Below are 21491 nucleotides of genomic sequence, written 5' to 3' on the forward strand. Positions count from 1 at the left end.
GTGGGGATGGGGTCCCTCCCATCCATGTTCACAAAATTAGCCTGAAGACTGCCATGATGTTCAAAATGTTATGATGCCTGATGGCACAACATTCTGCAGTCACTATGAAAAACACCTCTGCAGTCCCATGTTCAATTAAAGCAGCATCATTCTCAAGAGTTCACACATATAATCCAGGAAAATTTGCATTTAAGAAGGAATGGATAATGGGACAAATGGACAGAGTTATATTTTAACAGGAAGTTTATATGACTATAGTACAGAGGAAGAAATTCTGGTATCTTGGATAACATGGATGATCCTGGAGAATAATATCCCAGGATAATATGTCAGGATAAGTACACTCTGCTAAACTATCCAGGCCAAGAAGCCAAATAATATGTGATGCTACCTATGTGGGATTAAAGGATGAACTCACAAGGCAGAAGTTCAATGGTGAAGACCAACGTCTGAGGTAGGGGGTAACAGAGGAGATGCTGGAGCAAGGTCAGAGTTTCAGTCCCACAGGATCCACACACTGAGGGATCTACTGTGCAGCATGGTGACAGAGGTTAAAAGAATATAGTGTCTGTAGAATACCAAGACATTAGACAAACTACATTCTACCATGAAAAATGTGGGTTTTGTGATAAACATGTCAGGAAGTCTGACTTCATTATTCCACTCAGTATGCATTCGTTTATTCAACACATATCACTGTACCTCATATGCCTATATTAAATATTATTTACCAAATATTTAATGATAATGAAATGGCAAAAATGGGAAATCATGAAGATTCAGATCTCTGAATACTGGTGTTGTGTTTGCCAGTGTTTTATGGAGATGATAAATGAAGGCAGTGCACTCAAGGCTTGGCAGCTGGAACCCAGGAGCATGGAACTGCATCACTGTTGCCTCATGGTGATGGGGCCTCATAACACATCCATCATCTACTGTCTTCCAGTGTGCATTGTCAGTTACAAGTGTGCGAAATGTATAAATGGGCTCCATCCAGCACTCTGATATGCAGGATGGATGTCTCCCTCTCTAAATAGATGAAAGACAACAAATGGATTGATGATCCCAGTCAGCACAGATACAGAGTGAAGAGCAGAGTCTTGGACAAATGGTGTCTGAGACTGGCTCTTCCTGCAGCTGTGATTCAGCCTCAGGACACTGGTCATCATGCTGGAGCCACAGACACAGCTCCCTGTGATGTGGACTCCAGCCCCAGAGTGCATAGCCACTGTGTGTCCCACTTTCTGCTCTCCCTCAACCACAGCAGGTGCAGGGGGTCCCATGGCACTGGAGCAGAACCAGATCAGCTGGAAGTGCATACCCAACAATTTTCATTCAGTGATGACCTTGACTATTGATGTCCAGCACATTTCTCTCTTGAGTTCAAACAGGTAGCCCCCCAGGACCTAGAGAATGAGGAAGTCCCTGTAGGCTTCCCAGGGGCCTGCAGAAGCTCAGCCTGAGACACAGCTGAGCTGCAGTACATCCCTGAGTGCTGTGAATTCACACAGGGACCACAGACTGTTCCAGGATTAAAGGGAAATGCAGGTCAGGTTAAAGTCTGCAGAAAGTGAGTGTGGATCACACACATGTAGAGTCAAAGGTTGGTTCAGTGCACTCTTGCTCGTTGTGGCAGGAGAGGGATGAGTGGAATAGTTGCTGTTTAACAGATCAACGGCCCTGTCTCAGCTTTCCCTGGTTATACAGGGAAAACTGAAACTGTCCAAAGCTTTCAGTGCCCTGAGGGTGCTGTTGTGAGTCAGGTTGGAAGAGACTCAATAGTGTCCTCAGTATTCCCACATCTCTGATCCTGGTGAGCACAGTCGCTGTCCATGAACCAAACTGTTCATTTAGGACCTCTTCTTTTACATCAAACTTTCTCTCCGTCATTGAAGTTGGGAGGGACAGAATCAAAAAGTAGAATTCGCCGGGCGCGGTGGCGCCCGCCTGTAGTCCCAGCTACTCGGGAGGCTGAGGCCGGAGGATCGCTTGAGTCCAGGAGTTCTGGGCTGTCGTGCGCTATGCCGATCGGGTGTCCGCACTAAGTTCGGCATCAATATGGTGACCTCCCGGGAGCGGGGGACCACCAGGTTGCCTAAGGAGGGGTGAACCGGCCCAGGTCAGAAACAGAGCAGGTCAAAAAGTAGAATTCTTCCCTCAAAACTGTTACAGGAGAGCAAACCCCAATTCCCTGACAGGAACCAGGGATTCATCTCCCTCTGCATCTGTGCAGGAGCACAATCTGGGCTCAGTGTGTCTAGTGTGCCCCGTGGTGGAGCCACACGCCCCTGCAGGGAGGTTTATGTCTGGGCTCAGCCTGAGGGCCCCTCACATGACTCTGGCACATAAATAGGTGGCCGTGTCCGAGGCTGTCAGACGGGTAATTTTCAGGTCCACCGTGTTCAGGTTGGTGTTTCTGGTGATGGTGGATCGGCTTTCGCCCAGCTCGCATAGTATGTGCTACACTACTACCAATGGTTGTGATATATTCCAGCCATTTCCCTGGAGTCTGCAGTACCCAGTTTATTGCATTGCTATTGAGAGATAATCCAGAGACTGTGCAGGTGAGTGTCAGGGTTCCTCCAGGCTTGACCAGGCCTCCCCCGGACTCCTCCAGCGACTGACATTGGACACCTGCAAACACAGATGTTGTGGTCAGGAAACTGTCACTCACACTCTCTGTGTCTCTCACTCACGTCCTCTCCCAGACTCAGTGCCCCGCGTTCTCCATCATTACCTTTGAACACAGAGACCAGGAGAACCCAGCGCAGCCCAGTCTCCATGGTGAGCGTCTGTGTTGAGTGCGATCACTGAGTGGACACCTGGGAGTCCTGGGGCTGGAGCTCCTGTGCCAGAGCTGCAGGGTGAGGGCTGGGCTGGTTTTCATGGACAGAGGGAGGCCCTATCTGCATGAACTGCTCCTATATAGCAGGCATGGGTTTAGATGCCTCAGACAGGACAGCGCCCAGGGCAGATGTGGTTGTCCTGGGTATGTAGGGTGATGGCTATGATAGGATTCAGATCATACGAATTTTTATGTTATCATAATTTTAAAAAGTTGAAGGCAAATACATTGTTTCATCTTAATTCAGTGTGTACCCTTAATATCCAGTGTTAGCAATGTCATGTTCCTCATTTATTTAAATACCCATTAGTTCCTTTTCATCTGTATGATAGACATTGGGACAGTGATAGAAAGAGAAGGGGTGAGAGTTACAGAAATGTAGAGATGGACAGAAAAGGTGACAATGGGAAATTTTTGCCTTTGGGTTGACAGCCCCAGACATCCTAAATGCCTATGACATCTAGGAGTTAGTCTTTCTGAACCCTGGAGCAAGAAAATGTGACTGTAATTCCAACGTCAGACATAGGGGTTCATTTGCTTGTAGCATCACCTACAGTTTCCCATGATGCATTATGAGGGAAAAGTGTGGGAAGCCGTGAGGCTGGACTCAGTCAGTTCTCTCACGGGAACACGGGTGTCCCTAGGGGGACTTAGCCAATTTTGTCCTAATGCCTGCTTCCCACTTTTAAACAGATGAAAGACTGCAAGTGTATTTTTTAAGGTTAACTATGTTTTGTTTCCTTATTCATCCATTGCCTTAGTTTAAAACTGTTCCTGAACACAGAACACTGCACATGGTAGTGGGGTGTAGTGTGCTATTGGAATCTGTGTGTCGTAGAAATGGGTACAGATCAACTCACTGTCATTCACATTTCCACCTCCTTTCAATCACTCTGAGTTGGGCAGCCCTGAGGCCCCCGTTCTAGCTATTTGTGAAAAGTGATGTGTGTTCTAGTGAACTGGTCTGCCCACTGTGGTGTGGAGCAGAGTTATTCCTCTTGTGCGTGGTGCTTTGTGCCCTGGTATCAGCTGCCCTGTGTTCCCCCCTCTTCCCTGTTCTGTAACCATGACTCTGAGTTCAACTCAAGCACTGGGTAGAAGTCACTGTGTCACAATTCACCTGCAGTCCTGCGTTCAGGTAATGCAGCTGTGTTCCCAATAGTTTAGTCTCCAAAGAACAAGTGCACATAAAACAGTGAATGCATTGTTTCCCACTTGGACATGGATATTATTCAGTGTTAAGAAGGAGATTGTTCTGTCATTAGGAAATGTGGGTCAGCCTGGAGCATACATACTAAAAGATATAATCCAGGTAGATGTGGACACATAGTATGTGACATTAGTTATATATGCAGTCCACAAACTTGAACTCACAGATGTAGGCAGTGCAATGGTGATAACTGTCGACCATGACCCAAGTGTCTGTCCCCTTCCAGCCCAGTGGGAAACTGGAGGAAGTTCCAGGCTCCTGGCTTCAGGCTCAGACATCATAGCCTTTGAGCCATTCACGAAGTGAACCAGTGGACGGAAGCCTCACTCTACATCCATTGGTCTCTCCCTCTCTTGCTATAACACAGTCTCTAAAATAAAATAGATACTTAAAATAAATTGAAGATTAATTATACATATGATTAGGAGCCTATTTCCTAATGTTGAAAGATCTCAAGCCACTGATCCCAAGGGAAGAAATCAATTGTTTAAATGCAGTGATGATAAGGTGGAGACAGGAGCAGCACTGGAGTGAGCCTGTGGGATTCCGGCCTCCCATGTCAGGATGCTTAGTGCTGTGTCCTAGTTTGGTTTCAGTTTCAGAGTCCTGCCTAAGCCCCTCTGGGAGGCAATAGGTGAAGTTCCAAGTACTCCCACGTGGGAACCCTGGACAGAATTCCAAGCACCTGGCTGTCACCTGACCCAACTGAATCTTTTGTAGCCATTGGGGAATTGACGCAGGAATTAGAAGATCACTGTCAGTCTCAGTCTCTCTGTGGTTTTGGACAAATACATAAAGACAAGTTCTCAAATAAAATGATAAATTTTAAAATTTATATAATTTCTATAAATTATTAAAAGAAGATATTTAGACAGACATATAAAATGCTATCAATTTGGGACCATGATGTATGTCCATGTTAGAAGCACAACGAGACATCCCATCGCTCCTGTTAGAATGGCTATTACCAGACTTACCAGAGCTGATTGTTTTATGGAGGTAGAGAGAGATGATAACCCTGGTACAAGTCTGTGTCAGGTTAATTAGTAAAACCATTATGGAAAAGCATCAAAAACTAGAAATAGAATATTTACATGATGTTCAAGCACCATTGCATGGTACAGTGAGTATGAAATCCCAGGGAGGTGTCCACGGGATCTGCAGTCACTGTGGCAAACACCTCTGCAGTTCCTTTTCATTTAAAGCACCGTCATTCAAAAGAGTTCACACATATGATCCAGTGACATCTCATGGAAGCAAGAATGGAAAAGGAAAGAAATGGACAAAGTTACATTTTAAAAGGAGTTTAAAAGCAGTACAGAGACAGAAATTCTGTAATTTTGGACAACTTGGAAGACCCTGGAGAATAATGTGCCTAGGATAATATGTCAGCAAAAGTACACTCTGCTAACCATCCAGGCCAGGAAGACACATAATATGTGCTGCTACCTACATGGGATAAAAGGATGAACAATGGCCAGTCATGAAGATTCAAATCTCTGAATACTGGTGTTGTGTTTGCCAGTGTTTTATGTAGATGATAAATAAAGGCAGTGCACTCAGCCTTGGCAGCTGGAACCCAGGAGCATGGAACTGCATCAGTGTTCCCAACTTGTTGATGGGGCCTCATAACACATCCATCATCTACTGTCTTCCAGGGTGCATTGTCAGTTACAAGTGTGCGAAATGTGTAAATGGGCTCCATGCAGCACTCTGATATGCAGGCTGGATGTGTCCCTATGTATATTAAAGAAAGACTCCAAGTGGATTGATGACACCAGTCAGCATAGACATGGAGTGAAGAGCAGGGACTCTGGACACATGGTCTCTGGGACTGGCTCTTCCTGCAGCTGTGATTCAGCCTCAGGACCCTGGGCGTCATGGTGGAGCCACAGACACAGCTCCCCATGATGTGGACTCCAGCCCCAGAGTGCATAGCCACTGTGTGTCCCACTTTCTGCTCTCCCTCAACCACAGCAGGTGCAGGGGGTCCCACGACACTGGAGGAGAACCAGATCAGCTGGAAGTGCACACCCAACACTTTCCATTCAGGGATGACCTTGACTGCTGATGTCCAGGGCATTTCTCTCCTGAGTTCAGACAGGGAGCCCCCCAGGAGGGTTCCAAGAGCTAGAGGATGAGGAAGTCCCTGTAGGCATCCCAGGGGCCTGCAGAAGCTCAGCCTGAGACACAGCTGAGCTGCAGTACATCCCTGAGTGCTGTGACATTCACACAGGGACCACAGACTGTTTCAGGATTAAAGGGGAAATGCAGGTCGGGTTAAAGTCTGCAGAAAGTGAGTGTGGATCACCCACATGTAGAGTCAAAGGTTGGTTCAGTGCACTCTTGCTCGTTGTGGCAGGAGAGGGATGAGTGGAATAGTTGCTGTTTAACAGATCAACGGCCCTGTCTCAGCTGTCCCTGTTTGTACAGGGAAAACTGAAACTGTCCAAAGCTTTCAGTGCCCTGAGGGTGCTGTCGTGAGTCAGGTTGGAAGAGATTCAATAGTGTCCTCAATATTCCCACATCTCTGACCCTGGTGAGCACAGTCGCTGTCCATGAACCAAATTGTTCATTTAGGACTTCTTCCTTTTACATCAAACTTTCAATCCGTCATTGAAGTTGGAAGGGACAGAATCAAAAAGTAGAATTCTTCCCTCAAAAGTGTTACAGGAGAGCAAACCCCAATTCCCTGACAGGAAACCAGGGCTTCATCTCCCTCTGCGCTTGTACAGGGGCAGAATCTGGCCTCAGTGCGTTTTATGAGCCCCCTGGTGGAGCCGCGGGCGCCTGCAGGAGTTTTGTGTCTAGGCTAAGTGTTAGGGCCCCTCACTGTGTCTCTGGCACAGAAATAGGTGGCCTTGTCCGTGGCTGTCAGACCGGTTATTTTCAGATGCACCGTGGTCGAGGTGTATGCACCCAGCTCGCGTAGTACGCGCTACCACCATAACTAATGTATCCGATCCATTCCAACCCCTTCCCTGGAGCCTGGTGGACCCAGCCAATGCTGTAGCTACTGATGTCGGATCCCGAGGCTGTGCAGGTGAGTGTTAGGGTTCCTGCAGGCGTGACCAGGCCTCCCCCGGACTCCTCCAGCTGCTCCTGACACTGGACACCTGCTAACAGAGACGACATGGTCAGGACACTGTCACTCACCCTCTCTGTGTCTCTCACTCACGTCCTTTCCCAGACTCAGTACCCCGCGTTCCCCATCATTACCTTTGAGCACAGCGACCAGGAGAAGCCAGCGCAGCCCAGTCTCCATGGTGAGTGTCTGTGTTGAGTGCGATCACTGCGTGGACACCTGGGAGTCCTGGGGCTGGAGCTCCTGTACCAGAGCTGCAGGGTGAGGGCTAGGCTGGTTTTCATGGGCAGAGGGAGGCCCTATTTGCATATTCTGCCCCTATATAGCAGGCATGGGTTCAGATGCCTCAGAGAGGACAGTGCCCAGGGCAGACGTGGTGACCTGGGTGTGTAGGGTGATGGCTATGATAGGTGTCAGATCATATACATTTTTACGTTATCATTGTTGTTTAAACAATTGAAGGCAATGACCTTGTTTCATTTTAATATGTGTTTACCCTTAATAATCCAGTGTTAGCATGTCCTTCATTTTTAAATAACCATTGGTTCATTTTTAGCTATTTGAATAACATTGAAATAGTGACAGTGAGAGAAGGGATGAGAGAAAGAGAAATGTAGAGATGGACAGAAAAAGTGACAAAGGGAGATTTCCACCTTTGATTGACAGCCCCAAATATCCCAAGTGCCTACAACATCGAGGACTTAGCCTTTCTGAAACCTGGAGCCCAAAACTGAGACTTTGTTTCCCATGTCAGTGGTAGGGGCTCATTCACTTGTAGCGTCATCTACAGTTTTCCAAAATGCATTATCAGAAAAAGTGTGGGAAGTCATGTGGCTGAATGATTCATTCTGATGGGAACACGGGTGTCCCTAGTGGGGACTTTGCCAATTTTGTCCTAATGCCTGCCTCCCACTTTTAAACAGATTAAAGACTGCAAGTGGATTCTTTTAAGGTTAACTATGTTTTGTTTCCTTATTCATCCATTGCCTATTTAACACTCGTCATGAACACAGAACACTGTGCTTGTTAGTGGGGTTTGTGTGCTATTGGAATCTGTGTGTTGTAGAAATGGGCACAGATCAATTCAGTGTCGTTCACATTTACACCTCCTTTCCTACACTCTGAGTTGGAGGGGCCTGGAGGCCTCAGTTCTCTTTATTTGTGGAACCTGTCGTGGGTTGTGGTGAACTGAGTCAGCCCACTGTGGTGTGGGCAGAATTATTCCTTCCTGTGAGTGCTTTGTGCCCTGGTATCAGCTGCCCTGTGTTCTCCCTCTTCCCTGTTCTGTAACCATGACTCTGAGTTCAGCTCAAGCACTGGGTAGAAGTCACTGTGTCACAATTCACCGGCAGTCCTGGGTTCAGGTAATGCAGCTTTGTTCACAATAGTTCATTCTAAATAAAGTGAAATGTGCCTAAAACGGTGAATGCAGTCTGTTACATTTGACATGGAATATTATTCAGTGTTATGAAGGAGGTTGTTCTGTCATTGGAAATCATGGGTCAGCCTGGAGCATAATATGCTAACAGAAATAATGCAGGTAGATGTGGACACATAGTATGTGACATTAGTTATATATGCAACCCACAAGCTTGAACTCACAGAGGCAGGAAGTGCAAGGGAGATCACTGTCTACCATGACCCAAGTGTTTGTCCCCTTCCAACCCTGTGGGAAACTGGGGGAAGTTCCAGGTTCCTGACTTTAGGCTGAGCCATCCCAGCCTTTGCAGCCATTCACAAAGTGAACCAGTGGACGGAAGCTTCTCTCTCCATTTGTTGGTCTCTTCATCTCCTGCTATAACACTGCCTTTCAAATAAACTTAAAATAAATGAAAGATTAATTATGCATATGGTCAGGAGCCTATTTCCAGATGTTGAATGAACTCAAGCCACTGAATCCCAAGGGAAGAAATCAATTGTGTACATGCAGTGACTGGTAAGGTGGTGACAAGAGCAGCACTGGAGTGAGCCTGAGAGATTGCTGCCTCCCATGTCAGGATGCTTAGTGCTGTGTCCTAGTTTGGTTCCTGTGTCAGATTCCTGCCTAAGCCCCTCTGTGAAGCCGTAGGTGAAGTTACAAGTACTCCTATGTGGAGCCCTGGACAGAATTCCAAGTTCCTGGCTGTCACCTGACCCAGCTGAAGCTTTTGTAGCCATCTGAGAAGTGACACAGGAATTAGAAGATTACTGTCAGTCTCAGTCTCTTTGCCTTTATGGAAAATATGTAAATACAAATGTCAAAATAAGTGAAATATTATCTATAACTGTTTAAAAAGATGTAAAGGCAACATATAAAATTATATATTGGGCCCATCATGCATGTCCATAATAGATGCACAATGAGACATCCCATCATTCCTGTTAGAATGAGTATTATCCTACAATCCAGAGCTGACAATCCATGTGGAGGAAGCTGGAGATAACTCTGGTGCAAGATCGGGGTCAGGTAAACAAGTAAAACTATTATGGAAAATCATCAAAAACTGAGAAATAGAATTTTCACAAGATCTTCAAATACAATTTCTGGGTAGAAGGAATATGAAATCCCAAGGAGGTGTCCAAGTGTACCGCAATCAATGTGGCAAACACCTCTGCTCTTCCATGTTCAATTAATGCAGCGTCATTCACGAGAGTTCACACATACAATCCAGTGAAATATTCATGAAGAAAGAATCAACAATGGAACAAATGGACAAAATTATATTTAACAGGAAGTTTATATGGCAGTAAAGATGAGGAAATTCTGTACTTTGGACAACTTCGATGATCCTGGAGAATAATGTCCAAGGATAATGTGTCAGGGTAAGTACACTCTGCTAACCATGCAGGACAAGAAGACAAATAATACGTGATGCTGGATACATGGGATAAAAGGATGACGTCAAAGAGGCAGTAAGTATGATGGTGAAGACCAATGTCTGAGCAAGGGAGGAGCAGAGGAGACGCTGGAGCAAAGTCAGAGTTTCAGTCCCACAGGATCCACACACTGAGGATCTACTGTACAGCATGGTCACAGCAGTGAAGGGAATATTGTGTCTACAGAATTCCAAAACAGGAGACAACTGACATTCTACCATGGAAACATGTGGTTTTCTGATGAGTATGTCAGTAAGTCTGACTTCATAACTCCACTCAATTTGATATATTTATTTATCAACACATAACATTATACTTCATAGGTCTATGTTCAGATGTTATTTATCAAATATTTATAATCAAAAATGATCAAAAATGAAGATTCAACACTCTGAATACTGCTGTAGTGTTTTCCAATATTTTATGGAGATGATAAATAAATTCCAGTGCACTCAAGGCTTGGCAGCTGGAACCCAGGAGCATGGAACTGCATCAGTGTTCCCACCTTGGAGATGGGGCCTCATAACAGATCCATCATCTACTGTCTTCCAGGGTGCATTGTCAGTGCAAGTATGGGAAATGTGTAAATGGGCTCTGTCCATCACTCTGTATGCAGCCTGTGTGTCTCTCTCTCTAATACTTATGAGAGACTCCAAATGGATTGATGACCCCAATCAGCATGACATGGAGAGAAGAGCAGGGACTCTGGTCACATGGTTTCTGGGACTGGCTCTTCTTGCAGCTGTGATTTAATCTTTTTTTTTTATTTTTATTTTTTTAGAATATAAAATGCATCTTTTGTATTGTTGTGACTTCCTCCCCGACCTCCCATCCTCCCGTGGCCCTCCCCTCACCCACTCCCTCTCCCATCCCGCCCTTCATCACATTTCATTTTCAATTGCCTTCATATATTGAAGATCAACTTAGTATATACTAAGCAGGGATTTCAACAGGTTGCACTCACACAACCGAACCAGATATAGGGTATTGTTCGACTAGTAGTGTTGTTTTTGAGTTTCATAGTTAAACATATTAAGGACAGAGATCATGTGTGGGGAGCATGAACCCAGTGACTCCTGTTGTTGATTTAACAACTGGCACACTTATTTATGAGCTCAGCAATCACCCGAGACTCTTGCTATGAGCTGTCTAGGCCATGGAAGCCCCTTGAGTTCACCGACTCTGAACTTGTTTAGTCAAGGCCATATCACAGTGGAGGTTCCTTCCTCCCTTCAGAGAAAGGCGCCTCTCTCCTTGATGGCCTGATCCTTCTGCTGGGGTGTTCTTCACCAGTCCTTCATTTAGATTGTTTTTTTGCCACCGTGTCATTGCTTTCCATGCCTGTGAGACTCTCATGGACCTTTTAGTCAGATCCGAATGTCCCAAGGGTTGATTCTGAGGCAGGAGTGCTGTTTTGGGCATTTGCCATTCTATGACTCTGCTGTGTGTTCTGCTTCCCCCGCAGGATCATTCTCTCCCTTTTGGTGATTCAATCTTAGGACACTGATCATTATGCTGGAGCCACAGACACAGCTCCCCATGATGTGGACTCCAGCCCCAGAGTGCACAGCCACTGAGTGTCCCACTTTCTGCTCTCCCTGAACCACAGCAGGTGCAGGGGGTCCCACGACACTGGAGCAGAACCAGATCAGCTGGAAGGGCACACCCAACACTTTCCATTCAGTTATGACCTTGACTGCTGATGTCCAGGGCATTTCTCTCCTGAGTTCAGGCAGGGAGCCCCCCAGGAGGGTCCCAGGACCTAGAGGATGAGGAAGTCCCTGTAGGCTTCCCAGGGGCCTGCAGAAGCTCAGCCTGAGACACAGCTGAGCTGCAGTACATCCCTGAGTGCTGTGACATTCACACAGGGACCACAGACTGTTCCAGGATTAAAGGGGAAATGCGGGTCAGGTTAAAGTCTTCAGAAAGTGAGTGTGAATCACCCACATGTAAAGAAAAGGTTGGTTCAGTGCACTCTTGCTCATTGTAGCAGGAGAGGGATGAGTGGAATAGTTGCTGTTTAACAGATCAACGGCCCTGTCTCAGCTGTCCCTGTTTGTACAGGGAAAACTGAAACTGTCCAAAGCTTTCAGTGCCCTGAGGGTGCTGTCGGGAGTCAGGTTGGAAGAGACTCAATAGTGTCCTCAATATTCCCACATCTCTGATCGTGGTGAGCAACAGTCGCTGTCCATGAACCAAATTGTTCAATTAGGTCCTCTTCTTTTACATCAAACTTTCAATCCGTCATTGAAGTTGGGAGGGACAGAACAAAAAGTAGAATTCTTCCCTCAAAACTGTTACAGGAGAGGAAACCCCAATTCCCTGATTGGAAACCAGGGCTTGGGCTCCCTATGCACATGTGTATGACCAGAATCTGGGCTCAGTGTGTTTTGTGCACCCCCTGGGGAGCCGCAATCCCCTGCAGGTAGGTTTGTGTCTTGGCACAGCCTGAGGGCCCCTCACTGTGTCTCTGGCACAGAAATAGGTGGCCATGTCCAAAGCTGTCAGACTGGTCATTTTCAGATTCACCGTGGTCGAGGTTTTGGAGATGGTAAATCGACCATTCACCCAGCTCTCATAGTATGCGCTACCACCACTACTAATCCATCCGATGTATTCCAGCCCCTTCCCTGCAGCCTGGCGGAACCAGCCCATTGCATAGCTACTGAGGGAGAATAGTGAGGCTGTGCAGTTGAGTGTCAGGGATCCCCCAGGCTGGACCAGGTTTCCCCCGGACTCCTCCAGCGACTGACACTGGACACCTGCAAATACAAACGTCCTGGTCAGCACACTGTCACTCATACTCTCTGTGTCTCTCACTCATGTCCTCTCCCAGACTCAGTGCCCCGCGTTCCCCATCATTACCTTTGAGCACAGCGACCAGGAGAAGCCAGCGCAGCCCAGTCTCCATGGTGAGCATCTGTGTTGAGTGCGATCACTGAGTGGACACCTGGGAGTCCTGGGGCTGGAGCTCCTGTGCCAGAGCTGCAGGGTGAGGGCTGGGCAGGTTTTCATGGGCAGAGGGAGGCCCTATTTACATGTACTGCTTCTATATAGCAGGCATGGGGTCAGACGCCTCAGACAGGACAGTGCCCAGGGCAGACGTGGTGACCTGGGTGTGTAGGGTGATGGCTATGATATGATTGAGATCATATGAATTTTTATGTTATCATAATTTTAAAAAGTTGAAGGCAAAAACCTTGTTTCATTTTAATGTTTGTGTATCCTTCGTAACCAGTGCTAGCAATAACATGTCCTTCATTTATTTAAATAACCATTAGTTCTTTATCATCTATATGAAAGACATTTGGACAGTGATAGAGAGAGAAGGGGTGAGAGATACAGAAATGTAGAGATGGGCAGAAAAGGTGACAATGGGAGATTTCTGCCTTTGGGTTGACAGCCCCAGACATCCCAAATGCCTATGGCCCCTAGGAGTTAGTCTTTCTGAACCCTGGAGCAAGAAACCGTGCCTGTAATTCCAACGTTGGTGGTAGGGGCTCCTTTGCTTGTAGCGTTATCTATAGTTTCCCATGATGCATTATGAGGAAAAGTGTGGGAAGCCATGAGGCTGGGCTCACTCAGTTCTCTGATGGGAACACGGGTGTTCCTAGTGGGGACTTAGCCAATTTTCTCCTAATGCCTGTCGCCCACTTTTAAACAGATGAAGGACTGCAAGTGCATTTTTTAAGGTTAACTGTGTTTTTTTTCCTTATTAATCCATTGCCTTAAAGTTTAAAAACTGTTTAAACTGTTTAAAACTGTTCCTGAACACAGAACACTGTACATGGTAGTGGGGTTTGTGTGCTCCTGGAATGTGCATGGTAGAAATGGGCACAGATCAACTCAGTGTCATGCACATTTACACCCCCTTTCCATCACTCTGTTGGGAGGCCTGGAAACCTCAGTTCTAGTTATTTGTGGAACCTGTCGTGTGTTGTGGTGAACTGAGTCAGCCCACTGTGGTGTGGGCAGAATTATTCCTGCCTTTGGTGGTGCTTTGTGTCCCGGTATCAGCTGTCCCCTATTCCCCCCTCTTCCCTGTGTCTAGTAATCATGACTCTGAGTTGAGGTCAAGCACTGGGTAGAAGTCACTGTGTCACAATTCATCCGCAGTCCTGGGTTCAGCTTACAGCTTTGTTCACAATAGTTCAGTCAACAAAGATCAAGTGTGCATAAAACAGTGAATGGATTCTTTCACATTTGCACATAGAATATTATTCAGTATTAAGAAGGAGATTGTTCTGTCATTAGGAAACGTGGGTCAGCCTGGAGCATAATATGCTAACAGAAATAACCAGGTAGATGTGGACACATAGTATGTGACATTAGTTATATAGGCAGTCCACAAGCTTGAACTCACAGAGGTAGGCAGTGCAATGGTGATCACTGTGTACCATGATGCAAGTGTTTGTCCCCTTCCAGCCCTGTGGGAAACTGGGGGAAGTTCCAGGCTCCTGGCTCATGCTGAGCCATCCCAGCCTTTGCAGCCATTCACGAAGTGAAACAGTGGCAGGAATTCTCCCTCCATCTGTTGGTCTCTTCCTCTCTTGCTATAACACTGTCATTCACATTTTTTGTAGGGTCAGCAGCAACAGCAGCAACACGGAAAGCCCAAAACCATTTTTGGAGGCACAGTGATTTCCTTCTTAACTGAATTGCCTGGGCTCTGGGTCTTGGGAGCCTGATGGGAGGATGAGGACCAGTAAAATGGAAACAGAAAGGGAAATGTTCCCTAAAGAATAAGGGCAGAAGAGGTGTCTGGCTAGTGTTCACTTGGATTCTGAGCTTAGGTGAAGTCCATGAGCCAGAAACCCATGCCTACTGGGATTGAGTGTGCATGAATATAACTGTGTTTTGAGAATACAGGCTTTATATGGAGACACATCTCAAAGCATCCATGACAAAAGAGTATAAATGGTTTCTAATATGAGGAGGCCTCCATTCCTTTCTGATCAGGCCAGGTTGTGGCATTCCAGCCCCAGAACCTATGGGTGGCTCCTGGGCCTTGATCATTTTCCTTCTATTTAGTTGGGGTTTCTGTGCCAACCATGTCCATTTAGGTGCCTACTGGTACCAGGGAGTCTTTCTAACCCAGCGCAGTGTAAATCCAGCATCTGTTCGAATTTTGACTGAAGCAGCTTCTGCTTCACGCACAGTCTCCTTCACAGACTGCATGAGGCTCTGAGCATTGTGAACCAGCATGTCTGTGGCCTGCTCAGACTCCTGGTCGCTGATGGGAGTCCGGCACAGCATGGTAGCCTTCACTGTGGACAGGATTTTGAGCTGGGTGCTTATAGTTGGGATTCGTTCACACACCTGTAAGAGGTTGGTTCTAATCCGCTTATCTGTGCACTGCTTGGCAACCTCCTTGGCCAACCGAGTCACCTCATCCGAGGCCTTGGTGATGTCCTTGGCACACTGAATGAGTGCCCGCTTGGTACCACTGCCTCCTCTCACAAGCCGAGACATCTCAGCCATCAGCAGAGCCATGCGTTTGGCTGCTGCAATGATGTCATTGCCCTTGTTGGACCATTTGCGAGCTTCATCATGGAGCTGCCTGGCAGCCATCATCATTGGCTGGTTAATCACCTCCCCGGCTTTCTGCGGCATCTAAAATGAAATAGATACTTAAAATAACTTGAAGATTAATTATACATATGATTAGGAGCCTATTTCCTAATGTTGAAAGATCTCAAGCAACTGAATCCCAAGGGAAGCAATCAATTCCTTAAATGCAGTGATGATAAGGTGGAGACAGGAGCAGCACTGGAGTGAGCCTGAGGGATTCCTGCCTCCCATGTCAGGATGCTTAGTGCTGTGTCCTAGTTTGGTTCCAGTGTCAGAGTCCTGTCTAAGCCCCTCTGGGAGGCAGTAGGTGAAGTTCCAAGTACTCCCACGTGGGAGCCCTGGACAGAATTCCAAGCACTTGGATGTCACCTGACCTAGCTGAAGCTTTTGTAGCCATCTGGGAAGTGACCAGGAGTTAGAAGATCACTGTGAGTCTCAGTCTCTTTGTGGTTTTGGACAAATACATACAGACAAATTTTTAAATAAAATGATAATTTTTTTTGACAGGCAGAGTAGACAGTGAGAGAGAGAGAAATAGACAGAGAGAAAGGTCTTCCTTTACCATTGGTTCACCTTCCAATGGCCGCTGCAGCTGGCGCACCACACTGATCCGAAGGCAGGACCCAGGCACTTCTCCTGGTCTCCCATGTGGGCACAAGGCCATCCTCCACTGCACTCCCTGGCCACAGCAGAGAGCTGGCCTGGAATAGGGGCAACCGGGACAGAATCTAGCGCCCCAGCCGGGACTAGAACCCAGGGTGCAGGCGCCGTAGGTGGAGGATTAGCCTAATGAGCCATGGAGCTGGCCAATAAAATGATAAATTTTAAATTTTATGGTACACCTATAAATTTTAAAAGAAGATATAAAGGCAAGCATATAAAATGCTACAAATCTGGGAACATCATGTATGTCCATGTTAGAAGCACAATGAGACATTGCATCACTCCTGTTAGAATGGCTATTACCAGACTTACCAGAGCTGACATGTTTTATGGAGGTAGAGAGAGATGATAACCCTGGTACAAGTCTGTGTCAGGTTAATTAGTAAAACCGTTATGGAAAAGCATCAAAAACTAGAAATAGAATTATTACATGATGTTCAAGCACCATTGCATGGTAAAATGAATATGAAATCCCAGGGAGGTGTGCATGGGATCCGCAGTCACTGTGGCAAACACCTCTGCAGTTCCTTGTTCATTTAGAGCACCGTCATTCAAAAGAGTTCACACATATGATCCAGTGACATCTCATGGAAGCAAGAATGGAAAAGGAAAGAAATGGACAAAGTTACATTTTAAAAGGAAGTTTATAAGCAGTAAAGAGTAAGAAATTCTGTTATTTTGGACAACTTGGATGACCCAGGAGAATAATGTGCCTAGGATAATATGTCAGTAAAAGTACACTCTGCTAACCACCCAGGCAAAGAAGACACATAATATGTGATGCTACCTATGTGGGATAAAATGCTGAAGGCACAGAGGCAGGAAGTACGATGGTGAAGACCAAAGTCTGAGCGAGGGAGGAGCAGAGAATGGTGGAGCAATGTCAGAGTTCTAGTCCCACAGGATCCACACACTGAGGGATCTACTGCACAGCATGGTGAAAGAGGTTAAGAGAATATTGGGCCGGCGCCGCGGCTCACTAGGCTAATCCTCCGCCTAGCGGCGCCGGCACACCGGGTTCTAGTCCCGGTCGGGGCGCCGGATTCTGTCCCGGTTGCCCCTCTTCCAGGCCAGCCCTCTGCTGTGGCCAGGGAGTGCAGTGGAGGATGCCCCAGGTGCTTGGGCCCTGCACCCCATGGGAGACCAGGAAAAGCACCTGGCTCCTGGCTCCTGCCATTGGATCAGCACGGTGCGCCGGCCGCAGCGCGCCGGCCACGGCGGCCATTGGAGGGTGAACCAACGGCAAAAGGAAGACCTTTCTCTCTGTCTCTCTCTCTCACTGTCCACTCTGCCTGTCAAAAAAAAAAAAAAGAGAATATTGTGAGTGGAAAATCCTAAAAGCAGGAGACAGCTGAACTCCACCAAAAACATGTGTTGCGGTATGAATGTGTCAGCAAGTCTGAGTTCATAATTCCACTCAATATGCATTCATTTTGTCCACACATATCATTGTACCTCATAGAGCTATAATCAATTCTTATTTATAAAACATTTATGAATATGAAATGGCAACAATGGCCAATCATGAAGATTCAGATCTCTGAATACTGGTGTTGTGTTGGCCAAAGTTTTATGGAGATGATAAATAAAGGCAGTGGTCTCAGGCTTGGCAGCTGGAACCCAGGAGGTTGGAACTGAATCACTGTTCCCACCTTGGTGATGGGGCCTCATAACACATCCATCATCTACTGTCTTCCAGGGTGCATTGTCAGTACAAGTATGGGAAAGCGTGTAAATGGGCAGTGTCCAGAATTTTGATATGCAGCCTGGGTGTCTCCCTCTCTAATACTGATCTAAGACTCCAAATGGATTGATGACGCCAGTCAGCATAGACAGGGAGTGAAGAACAGAGATTCTGGACACATGGTCTCTGGGACTGGCTCTTCCTGCAGCTGTGATTCAGCCTCAGGATACTGGGCATCATGCTGGAGCCATAGACACAGCTCCCCGTGATGTGGACTCCAGCCCCAGAGTGCACAGCCTCTGTGTGTCCCACTTTCTGCTCTGCTGAACCTCAGCAGGTGCAGGGGGTCCCACGACTCTGGAGTAGAACCAGATCAGGTGGAAGTACACACCCAACACTTTCCATTCAGTTATGACCTTGACTGCTAATGTCCAGTGTATTTCCCTCCTGAGTTCAGGCAGGGAGCCCTGAGGAGGGTCCCAAGACCTAGAGGATGAAGAAGTCCCTGTAGGCTTCCCAGGGGCCTGCAGAAACTCAGCCTGAGACACAGCTGAGCTACAAGTACATCCCTGAGTGCTGTGACATTCACACAGGGACCACAGACTGTTCCAGGATTAAAGGGGAAATGGAGATGGGTTATAAAGTGTGGAAAGTGAGTTCAGAACACCCACAGTTTAAAATAAGATGGTTGGTTCAGTTCAGCACACAGGCTGCTCTGACAGGAGGTAGGGACGACTTATACAATTGAGGTAGCAAATCAAGATCCTGGCTCTGCACTCTGTGGATTTGAGGGAAAACTAATGTTGTCCTATAGTCGGTAGTGGCCTGAGAACGCTGTCCTGAGTCAGACGGGAAAACACTCACGAGGTCCCGAGATATTCCCACATCTCTGATCCTGGTGATCCTGGAAGGCACAGTCATCGTGCACAAACCTGAATGTGTCCATTTAGGACTTCTTCCTGTCACATCAAACTTCTCTACATCAGTGACGTCAGTATAAGGGACAGAGACATAAAAGGAGAAGTCCTCCCTCAAAAATGTTACAGGAGAGGAAACCCCAATTCCTTGACAGGAAACCAGGGCTTCATCTCCCTCTGCACCTGTGCAGACCAGATTCTGGCTCAGTGTGTTTTGTGCGCCCCCTGGTGGAGCCGATCGCCCCTGCATGGAGGTTTGCTTCTGGGCTCAGCCTGAGGGCCCCTCACTCTATCTCCTGCGAAGAAATAGGTGGCCATGTCCGCGGCTGTCAGACTGTTCATTTGCAGAGACACCGTGTTCTGGTTGGTGTTGCTGGAGATGGTGATTCAACCATTGACGCAGCTCTCGTATTTGTGCTACCACCACTCCAAATGTATCTGATCCACTCCAGCCCTTTCCCTGGAGCCTAGGGGGCCCAGTTCATGTAGGAGCTACTAATGGTGAATCTAGAGACTTTGCAGGTGAGTGTCACGGATCCCCCAGGCATGACCAGGCGACCCCTGGACTCCTTCAGCTCCTGACACTGGACACCTGCAAACACAGACGTCGTGGTCAGGAAGCTGTCACTCACACTCTCTGTGTCTCTCACTCACGTCCTCTCCCAGATTCAGGGCCCCGCGTTCTCCACATTACCTTTGAGCACAGCGACCAGGAGAAGCCAGCGCAGCCCAGTCTCCATGGTGAGCGTCTGTATTGAGTGCGATCACTGAGTGGACACCTGGGAGTCCTGAGGCTGGAGCTCCTGTGCCAGAGCTGCAGGGTGAGGGCTGGGCTGGTTTTCATGGACAGAGGGAGGCCCTATTTACATATGCTGCCCCTATACAGCAGGCATGGGGTCAGATTCTCAGACAGGACAGTGCCCACGGCAGACGTGGTGTCCTGGGTGTGTAGGGTGATGGCTATGATAGGATTCAGATCCTGCAAATTTTTTTTCTTGTTGTTGTTTTACCAGTTGTAGGCAACGTGTTAATTTCATTCTAATATGTCTGTGCCCTTAATATCCAGTGTTAGCAACACCATGTCCTTCATTTTAAAATAACCTTTGCTTCATTATTAACTATGACAATGACATTGGAACAGTGACAGAGAGAGAATTGGTGAGAGAAACAGAAATGTAGAGGTGGACAGTGAGTTGACATTGGGGGATTTCTGCCTTTGGATTGACAGCTCCAAACAACCCAAATGCCTACAACATCTAGGAGTTAGTCTTCCTAAACCCTAGAGCAAAAAACTGGGTCTGTGTTTCCTATGTGGGTTGTAGAGACTCTTTCGCTTGTAGCGACAGGTACAGTTTCCCATGATGATTTATCATCAAATGGTGAGAAGCCTTGTGGCTGTGCTGAAGCAGCACTCTGATGGGAGCAGGTGTGTCTGTGGTGGGGACTTAGCCAATTGTGTCCTAATTCCTGCTGCTCACTTTTACAGATGAAAGAGTACAAGTGGATTCACTTAAGGTTAATTATATTTGTGGTTTTTTTTTTAGAAAAATTGTGGTTTCATACCATGTGATTTTTCTCATTTTTATAAAGATTTATTTAATTTCTTTAAAGTAAGAGATACACAGAGAAAGAAGGAGACGCAGTCAGAGAAAGAGAAGTCCTCCATCCATGGGCTCCCTCTCCAAATGGTAACAATGGTCGGAGCTGCACTGATCTGAATCTAGGAGCCAGTTGCCTGCACTGGGTCTCCCATGGGTTACAGGAGCTGAAGATGTCAGCCATCTTCTACTGCCTACCCAGGCCACAGCAGAGAGCTGGATTGGAAGTGGAAATGCCAGGACTCCAACTAGCATCCATATGGGATGGCAACACTGAAGGCAGAGGCTCTACCCACTACACCACAGCACCGGCCCTGATGATCTCAATTATATATGGAATCCACAAAAGTGAATCACAGAGGCAGGAAGTACAATGCAGATACCCAAGTCTGGGAGTAGAGAAGAAAAGGGACAACATTCCTGCAAGCACAGAGAGTTTTCTGTGACCAGAGAGGCACATTGAGAGATCCACTGCACAGCACAGGGACAGTAGTTATGAAGCTTTATTATGTTCTTTCCAGTTCCTGCAGGAGTAGGCATTTGTCATCCAGTCACAAAGAATGGTAGTGTTGCTAGGGAAGGACTTGTGAGTTCGTCTGACTCTAGAATTCCTGATGAAATAAATCCACATCAACACCTTTCCTTATACCTCACATAGAGATTCAGGTACTATTTGTCAATTTAACATTTATGAAACCTATTTTGAAGGGACAATTCTCTGTTGACTTGTCTTGCATCTGCTTGTGCTTTTATTCTAAGAAGAAAATTACATGGTGTTGCAATCATTCCTGGTACTAATGCAGTCACGAGGGCTGTGAGTTCATCGACACGTGAGAGGTTATCTGTCGTGTCTGGCTGGCACAACTGCCCCACCACTGCCCTCTCGAATTCCTCCCCTTCCATGTGTGAAGCTGAGTCATTTTAGAAGAGCCCCTGTCTTCACTCAGATCAAGTCCATGGAAACCTCTCTCTGTGCTGTTTACTTCACCCCCCAATCTCCCTGTGTCCAACTGGTTTCACAAGACGTTAGTTCATGTAACCACCAAGGCCCACCTGCCAACT

General features: G+C 46.9%; 1 non-coding gene and 1 pseudogene across 1 annotated transcript; one reads left to right on the top strand and one right to left on the bottom strand.

Moving 5' to 3' along the window:
• The first annotated feature begins 1926 nt into the window (after positions 1–1926).
• LOC149120215 (signal recognition particle RNA) lies at positions 1927–2222 on the top strand. The gene has a single exon (XR_016226929.1).
• A 12772-nt stretch (positions 2223–14994) lies between these two features.
• LOC149120216 (vinculin pseudogene) lies at positions 14995–18835 on the bottom strand (annotated as a pseudogene).
• Positions 18836–21491: the final 2656 nt, after the last annotated feature.

Source organism: Oryctolagus cuniculus, chromosome 20 (genome assembly GCF_051225735.1).
Source record: "Oryctolagus cuniculus isolate XC-2025 breed Fujian yellow rabbit chromosome 20, ASM5122573v1, whole genome shotgun sequence".
In the NCBI taxonomy this organism is placed as follows: Eukaryota; Metazoa; Chordata; class Mammalia; order Lagomorpha; family Leporidae; genus Oryctolagus; species Oryctolagus cuniculus.